Source organism: Numida meleagris, chromosome 1 (assembly GCF_002078875.1).
Source record: "Numida meleagris isolate 19003 breed g44 Domestic line chromosome 1, NumMel1.0, whole genome shotgun sequence".
Taxonomy (NCBI): Eukaryota; Metazoa; Chordata; class Aves; order Galliformes; family Numididae; genus Numida; species Numida meleagris.
Window position 1 is genome coordinate 173,891,417 of NC_034409.1, and position 11,931 is coordinate 173,903,347.

The following is an 11,931-nucleotide window of genomic DNA, read 5'->3' on the forward strand; positions in this document are numbered from 1 at the left end:
CATCTCACCTCAATCTCTCCTCTCCTCTCCCTTTTCCCCACTTTCTCTTTCACTTTATTTCTCTTTTGCTTTCTGTTTTGCTTTCTCCTTCATATTATTTTAAATTGTATTTCCATCTGGTTAGTATTTTCCACTTCCTTACATCTACATTTATATGCATTTGTAAGGTATTTCCATTCAGTATTTGTGCATTTATATTACACCTGAATGATAATGTCCAGCCCAAGTTTGAAAAGCGGTGATTTAAAAGCACAATTACATAACAGACTTGACAAAAAAATCAATGTCTTTACAGAGCCATTATGAACTGTATACACAACGGGCACAAATTTGCACGTTTCGCTGAAAGCTCAGCTAGATTTTCAGTCTTCTAAAGATGCATGTAGGTTTTATTGGTCCTTCCCTGAACACTGGAAAGCTCATTGTCAGAGCCTGAAATGATTTTATGTACCTAAGCACTGCCTGATTTAATGCATCAGCTGACAAGGACACAGACATTGATTAAATGTCCTGCCTGGGGTGTCCAGGAGTCTGGAGAAGGCTGTGTCCTCCAAACGGCCAGTGGAACTCCTTCCAGCAATCATTAACTCAGCGCTTGGTTCAAGCTCTAGGAATAACAGGTGGCTTTGAAGAAGAAGCTGTTGGAACACACTGGGTGAACTCAACAGACAGCTTGGTCTTGTCCACCGGGATAGGCGAGTGGGAAGAGTCCATGATGGCACTGCACAGGTTAGGAGTTAGCCACGGGAACCCTCCATCCAGGGTTGTGATTGGTGAGCTGGAGAAATGGAGAGAGTAGGAGAAATTATGGCCTCGCAGCTCTGAGCTCACTTTGAGTTCGTGTGTCCTGGGCGGATCCTGACACAGGTGGTGCTGCCCTGTCAAGGAGCAGATTAATGCTACAGCCAGACGTGAGAGCCCTGCTGAGTCTCAGACTTCAAAATGTACTTGGTGGTCTTCAGCAGAGCATCACCAGCCCATGGGTTTGTAGCCAGGCATCATCACGAGGTCTTTTTATTTAAGGCTGCTCTCAGATGTTACATCTGCAGCAGTTTTTCACGGTCCATAAAACTGCATGGTGTTGCAGAAACCTTGGAGAGAGTAACTTCTTCATAGCAACAAGGGAAGGGAGCCAGTGCTTTGATAGAGAAGCTTTCAGAAGCCCACAGCCATCAAGACCACACTGCCCTCGGATCAGCTCACCCTAGGAGGTTCCTGCTCTCAGAGCTGCAAAACCCAGAGCAGACCAATGGTGGGAAGGTGCCAGCCCCAAAACAATCCTAGTGAAAGAATCCAGGTCTCTCATCTCTGTCTGGCGTCCTATGAAGAGTTCACTCCTCTCACCACGATTAGGAAACTTCCAATTGAATAAATGGGTTCTACAGGAAGGAGTTACCAAGATTGGCCTCTTAAGCTAAATGATCCTCTCGTGAGCCTCAAATGAAATCAGCTGCTTTAGTGCTCAACTCATTTGTGCAACAGCAGTGTTAATATGGTCATCTAATTTATTGAGTAGTCAGGTTCTAGTTAGCGGAGTGGGACGGGGTACGAAGGCAATTAGTGGTCAATTTTCTATGTACATTGGAGCAGACACTGTATATAAAGGAAGTTCTTCTGGCAGGTGCACCATGCTAAAAAGCTTTCACCTAAAATTATATAGCCTGACAAACAATATAAAGAAGTAGATTGCCCAATAAACAAATAGCATATCAGCCATTTATACCGAACCACACTACTTAGACTCTTCAAGCTTGAAACAGCTGTGTATTTTTCCCCATTATAATGTTATGATGGTCCGTGTGTAAATTGGTTTAAATTCAGTTTTGATATTACTGTGTTCTCAAAACCTAGATGGACTGAACACTGTTCCCAAGATGAAGCATTATCGGTGGATGTGGAAATGGCTCCTCAGATTCCATTCCTCTCTGATGCTTCTGGGAGCTGAATGGCAGATGGGGTACTGAGGGACATGTTGCCTTCTGCAGGAGAGGATGTGGACATCCTCTGTGTCCTCCCCAAAGGATTTGCCCACACTTTTTTTACTGGGACCAGGTGTCCCTTGTGTGTCTTGCTCACCTGCCTTCCATCCCATGGGCTCCTGGGATCAAGCCCAGAGTCTGAGCATAGAATCATAGAATTCTGTGAGTTGGAAGAGACCCTTAAACATCACCTAGTCCAACTCCCTGGCAATGAACAGGGACACCTACGGCTAGATTGGGATGCTCAAAGCCCAGGCCAGTCTGTCCTAGAATGTCTCCAGGGATGGGGCATCCATTGGGCATCACCCACTGCATTCAGCCACAAGTCTCCCTTCAGGCCTGGGTGGTCTTTGCAGGGTGTGTTTGTGCTGCAGCCTGGGCTGTGGCACACAGCTGATCCCTCAGCCCCTCGTTTAGGTCACTGCCCCTGGGTAATCTCCTGTATTTGTTACAGGGCAAACACCCCTGTGTGTAAGCTGACAGCTACTGCACAGCACAGCTATTGAGCTGGGAGCAGGTAGAGCCAGCTCCCTGCTGTCAGCAGCCCCTCCGCTGCTCTGCTGTCTGTCACCAGCACCTGGGCATCTCTTCCCATGCTCCAAGATTCTTTAATCTAAAGCAACTCCATGCCTGCATGAGCTGCCTAGCACCCAAAGATCTGTCCCCAGCTGGGCAATGTGAGGAAACCACCACTCAGTGATTACAGATACGCTTTTGCAAAGTGTTTAGTGACTGCAGAAGAGCAAAGACAGTACCTGGATGCATGGATTCAGTCATACTTCAAGAAACTTCTAATGCTAGGGACAGCAAAGTGAGGGCTACAGGTGGTGGATGGGTGGGTGTTCTCGGCCCTGGACGTAAGGATGAACACATCAGGGCTGCCCATGAAACTGTCACTGCTGGGACAGAAGGTGTGGCTGAGTGTTTGGAGGTGTCAGGAAGGTCGCCCTGGAGGTCTTATAGGAAAATAGCCTGTAAAGCAGATAAAAAATGCCAGGGAAGGGACAGAGATGATGAATAACCCCACTTACAAACTCTTTGGGAGGCACCATTTGTACAGAAAATGGTGGCTCATCCTCAGACTGTTCTGGGACACTCGTAACACCAATTCCCGGAGTTGGAGGGGATCTAAAATACTCCATCCCATGGCCAGTCCCTCCCATGGCCAGTTTCACCCATGGCCAGTTCCACCCATGACCAGTCCATCCAATGGCCAGTTCCACCCATGGACAGTCCATCCCGTGCTCAGTCTGATGCCTATTTCAGGTGCCTGGGGCTGATCCCACCAAGAGGTGCAGTCACACGTCCCCATGAAGGACACTGCTTTCCCTGAGGGAGAAGAAAACAGAGCTGAAGATTCAGATACCAGAAGAATCCTCTCTCTAGTCATGAAAGATGGATACCATCTGCACCTTTCTGTTCTTCATTGTTAAATCTGACACTTACTTGCACATACTATTTTAAGACAGAAGCATACATATATTTGATATTTCTCTTGCTCTGTTGCTACTGACCTGTCAAGCCCATTAAACCTCATGTCTCTTTCTGTCCATTTTGGGCAGGGCTAACCATGCTACTCACTCCTGTTTCCTGCCAGTGGTGGGATCACAAGGGAGTGAGCCATTCTAACATGCTAACTTCCTTCCCTGTCTTTGCACAAGTGCGTTGGGTTGCTTCAGTTCTACCATTTTGAAAATGTTTCTTCCCAAAATTGTTATGATATTTCACCCCAGGAAGAGAGACTCTTGGTACAGAAACTCCCTGTACAGTCAATGGAGAGATGGAAATATTCTGGAATGATTCTTGATGAGTTGCCTGTGTGTCTCCAGCAATGGCAGGGAATCTTGCTAGCTGAGAGGAATGGGCAATTGTTCATGAAGGGGGAAACTGTTTGGGCCATGCCATGAGGGAACAGCAGGGATGTATTGGCATAGTCACCTTCGTAGTGTTTGAAGTGGAATTCAGCACAGCAGAGTTTTAAAGAGGGGAAGCTGGTAGCCATGCTTACCAAGGATGCCAGATACTTGGCCTGTGGGCCAATTGGAATGAGACCAAAATCTCGTGTCTTTGATTCCAGGAGAACACCAAACCACAAGCTGGAAACAACTGGGAATGAATTTATCTTCCTGCCAGTCCATTGCTCCAGCTGCCTTCCATGGCATTCCTCCAGAGAATGAGTGACATGCTCAAGCTGGATGGAGTGAGAAATCCTGCTGTGACCAATACAAGCCAGAGGGGCAGAGCTCAGGTTCATGTTTGGGATGTTGAGGGCTTTCACTCAGCTGTCCAGCACTGCAGAGAATTGCTTGGCTCACACCCTGCCTGCACAAGTTCTCTTGGCTGCTTGTCTCCAGTAAACGTAGCAAGGAGGGGATATGGCCTTGGTGGGCACCACAACCGCAAGTGCACTGTCACCAGGAGTTCACATGGGCACACGAGTGGCAGATGGGGTGTCTTGGAGACATTCAAGGTCAGGTGGTTCTGAGCAAGATGATGAAGTTGTAAGTGTCCTTGTTCATTGCAGGGAGTTGGACTAAATGGTCATTAAAGGTCCCTTCTAACTCCAATGATTCTATGTTTCACACAGAGGGTGCTGACGTGCTGGCACAGGTTGCCCAGGGAGGTTGTGGATGCCCCATCCCTGGAGGCACTCAAGGCCAGGCTGGATGTGACTCTGAGAAGCCTGGTCTAGTGGTTGGCGACCCTGCACACAGCAGGGGGGTTGAAACTAGATGAGCATTGCAGTCCTTTTCAACCCAGGCCATTCTATGATTCTATGTTTCTATGATTTTTATGCTCATGGTGCTCCAGCATCCTTGGTGCAGAGGCAGAGCAGAGGGTCTCAATCTGCCTGTCTAGATTTGCTAGAATTCATCTGAGACACCTCTGGTCATTATTCTGCATTGTAGAAATCTGTGGTATTTGCTGTTTAAAGCTCAGTCTACAGATTTTGTCTCTATAAAATCTAAAGAATTCCCTTTTGCTAGGAAAGGTCATCTGTGGAAAAAAAAAAAAAAAAGAAGGCACTAGTTCTAACAGCCAGTTCAGTTGTTCCGTGATACAGCTGGTGAAAAACAGGAACAAGTTATAGTAGCAATATATGTATATATGTATGTACAATCACATCCCTGATGCTTACATATGTGTGGATGGGTATATACATGTATGTGTATATATTTTGAAAATAGAGAAACATTAAGAGAAGTACCTACGATAGTGGAGTACTTACCTGTCTACTTGTCTAACAGCCCATCTGCTGCTGTAGACCCAAGAAATTAGGTGTGATACAAGCTGTCCAGATGAATCTGTTGGGATTCATCTGACCAAAAGATGTCTGCAGTTCAGGCTCTTCCTGCTTCTTCAGATCCAACAGAGAGAAACAGTCATGAGGGATGCAATTCCTGACATTTTCAGGTGAACATTGCTGTCCTGAGAGCCCAGGACACCTACTTCAGGTCCCATAGACACCTGGAGTAACATGATATGAAAATCCTGTTGTTTTTGGCTGTGGGTTTTGTTCGATTTATCTTTGTTGTTTTTCTGATAAAGTTGAGAGCTCTTTCTGCCAGCTGTGCAAAGAGAAGCAGGCTGGGGGTCAGCATGGTTTCCTGAGGTGAAGTTCCTGGCCCCACATTTCCAGATGAACATCTGCAGTGAGGTGGATATTCCCCAGCCCCTTCACTGTCCAGGTCATGCTGCCCAGGGAAGCTGTGGGTCCCCCATCCCTGGAGGTGCTCAAGGCCAAATTGGATGGGCCCTGGCCAGCCTGGTCTGGTGGACAGCAACTCTGCCCACATCAGGGGATTGGAACTAGATCATCCTTAAGGTCACTTCCAACCCAAGCCAGTCTATGATTCTATGATTTTATGAAATACCACACTCAGAAAGTAAATGTTTTCTGTCCTATTTTCCTCCAGAATGTCCATATCAAATGCTCTTCTAAGCAAACTGTAGGGATAACCAGTTGAGCTCTTCAGGATAGCCTGGATGCTGGTTTTTAGTTATTCTGACCTCGGTGATATGGCTGAGGTTCATTGTTTGACTACATGATGACAGATGATAAATCATAGTATCCTCCCGTACCAGTAGGTCACATTTGATGCTGGTTACTCCAAGCTCCAAGTCATTCCTGAGTTTATGTGGTTGCCAAGAATCATGTATCTATGGAAAATTAATAAAGATATGAGCTCTCAGTTCTCACCACTGTTCTTTCTTAGTGACTGGTTCCAGTTAAGGATCCCGGGAGCTTTACATATATGAGGTTACTGAGACTGGAAAGAGACATTGCTGCCCTTCAGCCCTTCTGTGCTGTGCAAATGGACATGTTTACCCAAAGAGCTGTCTCATGCTCAAAGAAATGTTGTGGGCAGAGGAATCTGCGCAGTAAAGTCATCAGATTATTGGTTACTCCCACTGTTCTGGACACCCAAAACAACAGCAGTGGTCCCCAGAAGTTTACAGATGCTTCTCCTTTAAAGCACTACAAATTTGAAGTGTGGATAACAAGGTGAGACAACAGCAAACAATAAGCAGAACTTCTACACCTTGCAGCTCATCACCACAGTCTGTCCATACAAAGAAGGCATTCATATGCTTGTCCAGTGTACAGCCCTTGTCCTTCCCCCAGCCCATAAAAAGCATTCAAATGAATCATGAGCCACTTAAAAATGTTGAGGTTACCCACAGTAATAGGATTGCAAGGGGTAGTAATGCAAAGGCTTGCTTTAAATCAGTGACAGCCCTCCTGTTAGAGCTCTGACAGAACCACTGATTCATAAAATAGCTGTTATTCCATGTGAGGAAGAGCCATAAATCACACTACGAATCTTTTCCAGAGCTGGAAATGCAAACATTAGATTTTTGTATGTTACTATTTTATGACCAATAGTACGGTGAAGGCTTCCAGTGTCCTGCTGCTCTCAGTGGAGTACAAGCCCAAAGGCTGGGGATTATAAATGGGGCAAATTTTATGGGAAAAGTGATGTCTTTAAACTTCCTCAGTGGCAACCTTGAGAACAAATGGGCAAGATTTCCTGAGCATGAACCCTTCTTCACATTCTGTGCCAGACTTGAAATGTCTTTTGGTGCCACAAAGCTCTGATCATTCCCCCAGTGGCAGTACATGCCATTGATCTCTTGGCATTAGAATATGGGCCCAAGTCTGCTCACAATTTCCAGTCCACCTCAAGCCCAAACAATTTGGAGTAAATCATAGAATCATAGAATCATTAGGCAGAGAAAGATCTCTAAGGTCACCAAGTCCAACTGTCAGCCCATCCCCACCGTGCCCACTGACCACGTCCCTCAGTGCCACATCTCCACATTTCTTGAACACCTCCAGGGATGGTGACTCCACTCCCTCCGTGGGCAGCCTGTGCCGGTGCCTCACCACTCTTTCTGAGAATAAATTTTTCCCAGTATCCAATTTGAATCTCCCTTGGTGCAACTTAAGGTCATTACCTCTTGTCCTGTTGATAAGCCTGTAGCAGTCACAAATTCAAGCTGGGATGCAGAGCGTGATAAGGAGAAGGCTCAAACTCACATCATTCCTCTGCATGGACCTGGCAGCAGTTGCGTGTGCAACACAGACCCACCTCAGGAGCACCAAAGAATGGTGGAGATGTTCAGTGCCTGTATTCAGTGAGCTCCTAGTGCCAGTGGTGAGGATACACTGCCTGTGAACCACAGAACCACAGAATCATAGAATCACTGCAGTTGCAAAAGACCTCTAACATCATCAAGTCCATCTGTCCACCTATCACCGATGTTGCCTGCTAAACCATGTCCTTCAGTACCACGGCTCAAACCAGGCTCCAGGCTTGGCTCTGGCCAGTGCTCCACCTGTTCACGTAGACATATCAAGAGGGACTCAGCGGTACTGCAGTGCAACCACAGATGCCCAAAGATGTTTTTTCCTTCCATAGTCATCTGGATGACACTCCAGCACTGTTGTACTGTAAATCTGGAAGCATCGCAATCGTAATTATCTCACACCTGTCACGGTTGTTATCACTGCCCCGGGATGCTCGACTGAAGTGGGCATTAGCTGTACTGCTACTTGGTAGTAAATATTAAGCGATAGATATTATGACTGGTAGTATTATGTATCTGTTGAATTTAACCTCCTTGCCTGTTTCCTTTGGACCTTAAACATACTTTATTATATCAAATAGCAATTAACATTCCTCTGGAGTGAAGGTAGCTGAGCGGCGTGTTTGCTGAGGCGGCCAGCTGTCGCCACTTGGCAAGCAACTTTTATCATATGCTGGTTGAATTTAACATATATCAGCATTTATCAGCCCAGACTTTGTCAGTTTTATAAACGAAAACCGAAGGACAATAAATCATTTGGTGCCCAGGTGATACTGCACACATCTGAGAGCATATTTACCAGGCCAGGTGGATTCAACCAACAAAAGGCATCTAAGGTTTTGCTATTTGATCCACACGGAACATAGTCTCAGATGGGGGTTTTTGGTGCACAGCTCACATCTGAAAGCTTTGGTAGATCTGTGTGGGATGGTCCCATTTGTTTCCTTCTATTCTGGTGCTCACCACTACCTGAGCACTTCTGCTGATTTTGGATGGAGTATGATTGGCTCAGCATCAATAGCATCATCAATGTCTCCTCTTTGGGAGGGATGGAACATGGAGCTAGGAGGGGACACGCTGCAGTGGGACATGCATCCATTCTGGATGCCTTAAATACAGAGGTTGGTTCCACTAATGCACTATCATACTTTTCTGTGGTCTCAACAGGCATCCTCTGAACCTGCCGGTGTTAACCAGGAGCCATGTGTGACATCTGCACCTGTACACCAGACAGGTCAGGGTCTGTTCTCTGATCCTGGGAGTGCATGTCAGGGTGCTGCCCACATCCACACTGCCACACCACTTTGGGGTGGTGCATCCACAGTGCCTGCTGGGAATGGCTCAGTGCTACTGCTATGGCATGGTGTACTCCTCTGCAGGGAGCTTGCTGCACCCTTAGCAGTGCATGGCAGGGCTTAGGCTAAATTTGGGGATAACTTGACTTTTCCTTTTTCATTAATAAAGAAATTTCTTACAATCTCCTTATGTCTTCCTTCCCTCAACACAGTAATGTAGCACATCTTTTATGGTGAGCTTTTCTATCCCCTGCCTGTATAAGGTGAGATATTCACTGCTTATTTAGATGTATGTCCTTAGACTGCACCAGCTTAATATCTTCTCCTCATTATCTTATTGAAAGCTGAAATGAAAGAGTCCAAAGTTATTGGCTTCCAAATGGCCGCTCCATGGGTGGACTCGGGGTGCTTAATGACAAGCAGCCACTCATCATTCATTCCAGGTACAGCCATGTCTAAGTTAATTGGGAGGTGACAGCACAAGGAGACTTCTGCTCACAGAAAGTAGAAGCTTCTGCCTTGTGCTGCTGCTGAAAGTCAGCTTGCAACAGCCACTTCAATGAAGAAGAGAGCAGGGGATGCAGCTACACGTCAAGCTACATGGGGTATGAGGTACAAGCTACATGATGCAGCTACAGGGGTATTTCAGTGAGGAGAAGGCTCTGGAGCTGGGCCCAGGCGGTGGTTCAGGAGCAGGGATGTTGTTGGCACTGACGGCTGGCTGCAGAAATGTGGAACAGGTGGGCTTGACCAGGGGAGAGAGAGGCTGAAACCTGTGTGGAACAGCTGCTGCCACTTTTCAAAGTCCACTTGTACTTGTCCTGGCCCAGAAGCTCACACATCTCAACCCACTGTGGTCATAGTTGAAACCTTTGTCCTGACCTGGAGGAAAGAAGATGCAGGAACTGCATCTTATGCCCACCAGCAGACAGCAGGTGCTTCTACACCCTGCTGAGATCTGCTACCCACTACACCATTCCTGCATCAGAGATGTGCCCTGCATCACTCTTGCACCATCACAGTACCACTGCAGTACCAACTGGTACTGATTTGGTTTTGCTTGGTCTTTGCAATGTCATAGAATGATAGAATTCTTTGAGTTGGAAGGACCCTTAGAAGCCCTCTGCTCCAACCCCCTGCAATGACCAGGGACACCTAGAGCTCTATCAGGTTGCTCAGAGCCCCATCCAGCCTGACCTTGAGTGCTTCCAGGGATGGGGCATCCACCACCTCTCTGGGCAACCTGTGCCAGTGTCTCACTGCCCTTATTGTAAAAAACTTCTTCCTTATGCCCAGTCTAAATCTCCTTACTTTTTGTTTGAAACCATTTTCCCTTGTCCTATCCCAACAAACTCTGCTGAAGAGTCTGACCCCTCACTATCACTCCCTTTCCCTGATGCTGCTGCATTACTGTTGCCATTTCACAGAAATTCCTTACTTAAAAAGGCTAAATATGTGTTACTGCCCACCTCTGGCCCACTGGGTGAGAAGTAAGAAACTGAATGTGTTCCAAGAGGGGGTACGTCATGCAGGTGATGAATGAGCCCCAGTGGGCACTCCCTGGCTGCAGAGGTGTTACCAATGAAAGGGGTACCCGAGTATTTAGATTTGGACACAGGTGGAGCTGAGACCTCGGGGTGGCACTGGGATTCTTCTCCTCTGAGACTTGGCAGATGGATACCAGGACAGCTGGTACGGGAGGAGGAGAGCCTAGGAATCTGTCCCTCGGTGATGCACACAGAAACTTCTCACTGCTGTAAGCAGGGAACATGCAGTGGGCTGGACCTGAGCTGAGTGCCCAGGCTGCAATCTCCTTCAGTAACACGTGTGTCACGGTGCTCTTCATTTCATGCGGTGGGTCTCGGCAGGTCACTGAAGCTCCGTGCTGGCCTCTCTGACTCGGATCGCAGTGAGCGCTGCGCGCACCGCATCCTGACATCCGTTTCCGCGCCGCTCCGCGCCGGTTCCTGCCGCCGCAGCCCCCCGCGGAGGCCGCCAGGGGGCGCTGCGGCCCCACCGTAGGAGCGCGGCTCGGAGCCACCGCCCGACGGGGCGGGCCGCGATGGGCGGTGTTGGGACAGAGCGCTGCCGTCGGGGCTGGGGCACGGACCCTCTTACGGGGGGCTCCGGCCGCCGCCCGCTCGGGAGACGCTGCGGAAAGGCTCGCTGCCGCCGGCCCCGCCGTCGGGGGCCGGTTCGCTGTCTGTGCGCTTCCGCAGCCGGTTCGCAATCTGCGTGCTGTGCTTTCAGGGCTGTGTGCCCCGTCTCCTGCCGACAGGGGTATGAGGACATCCCGGCCCCTTTCCCAGAAAACTCCCAAGGAGGGGAACGCGTCCATAGCCTCCGCCACTGGGCAGCCTGTTGGGCGGGTGGTGCCCTTGCCTGGGCACCGACCTCGGGACGCTGCACATCGGGGCGCCGGGGGAACTCGGAGACGGGAGGGCTGCGGGAGGCTGGGATGGGACCGCAGTGCAGCCTCGAGCGGCCCCGCGCCCCTCACCTCCTCCCGAGGGAGGAGGCTGAATGGTTTTCTGTCTCCCCCACCCGTGCTCCCATAGAGTCCGGCAATTTAGCAAGTTCACCAAGCTGTGTCATGCTTCATGACTAATTCACATATTTAAATGGGAACGGTCAAAGCTGGACTATTTGATGCCAGCCAAGCGCATTTATCAGGTCAAAAAAGCTCACAATGGCTGGAGGTCGTGTGTGTGCGTGCGTGTGTCTGATACAAGCGCTCGCTCGGGGCCGGGCAAGGACCCCCAACAAAAATCAGCCCCACAGATAAATAAATACAGCACTCGGATCGGCTGCAGCTTTCCAGAGCGGAGCTCCCTCTGCCCCCGCCCCCGGCCCGGCTAGCCGTCCCCCCACGACCCCCACCCAGTGGTGCCTATAATTTGTGTTTCATGGAATTAATCTGATCAATTACAGAGGTTTTCACGTGGCTGAGCAGTTTCAAAGGTGCCACATTTTATTATCTGCTGACCCCCTGACATTGCAGGTGCAGATTTAATGATGGAAAAAAAGAAGAGTGTGTGTGTTGTGCGTGTGTGTGTGGCGGGGGG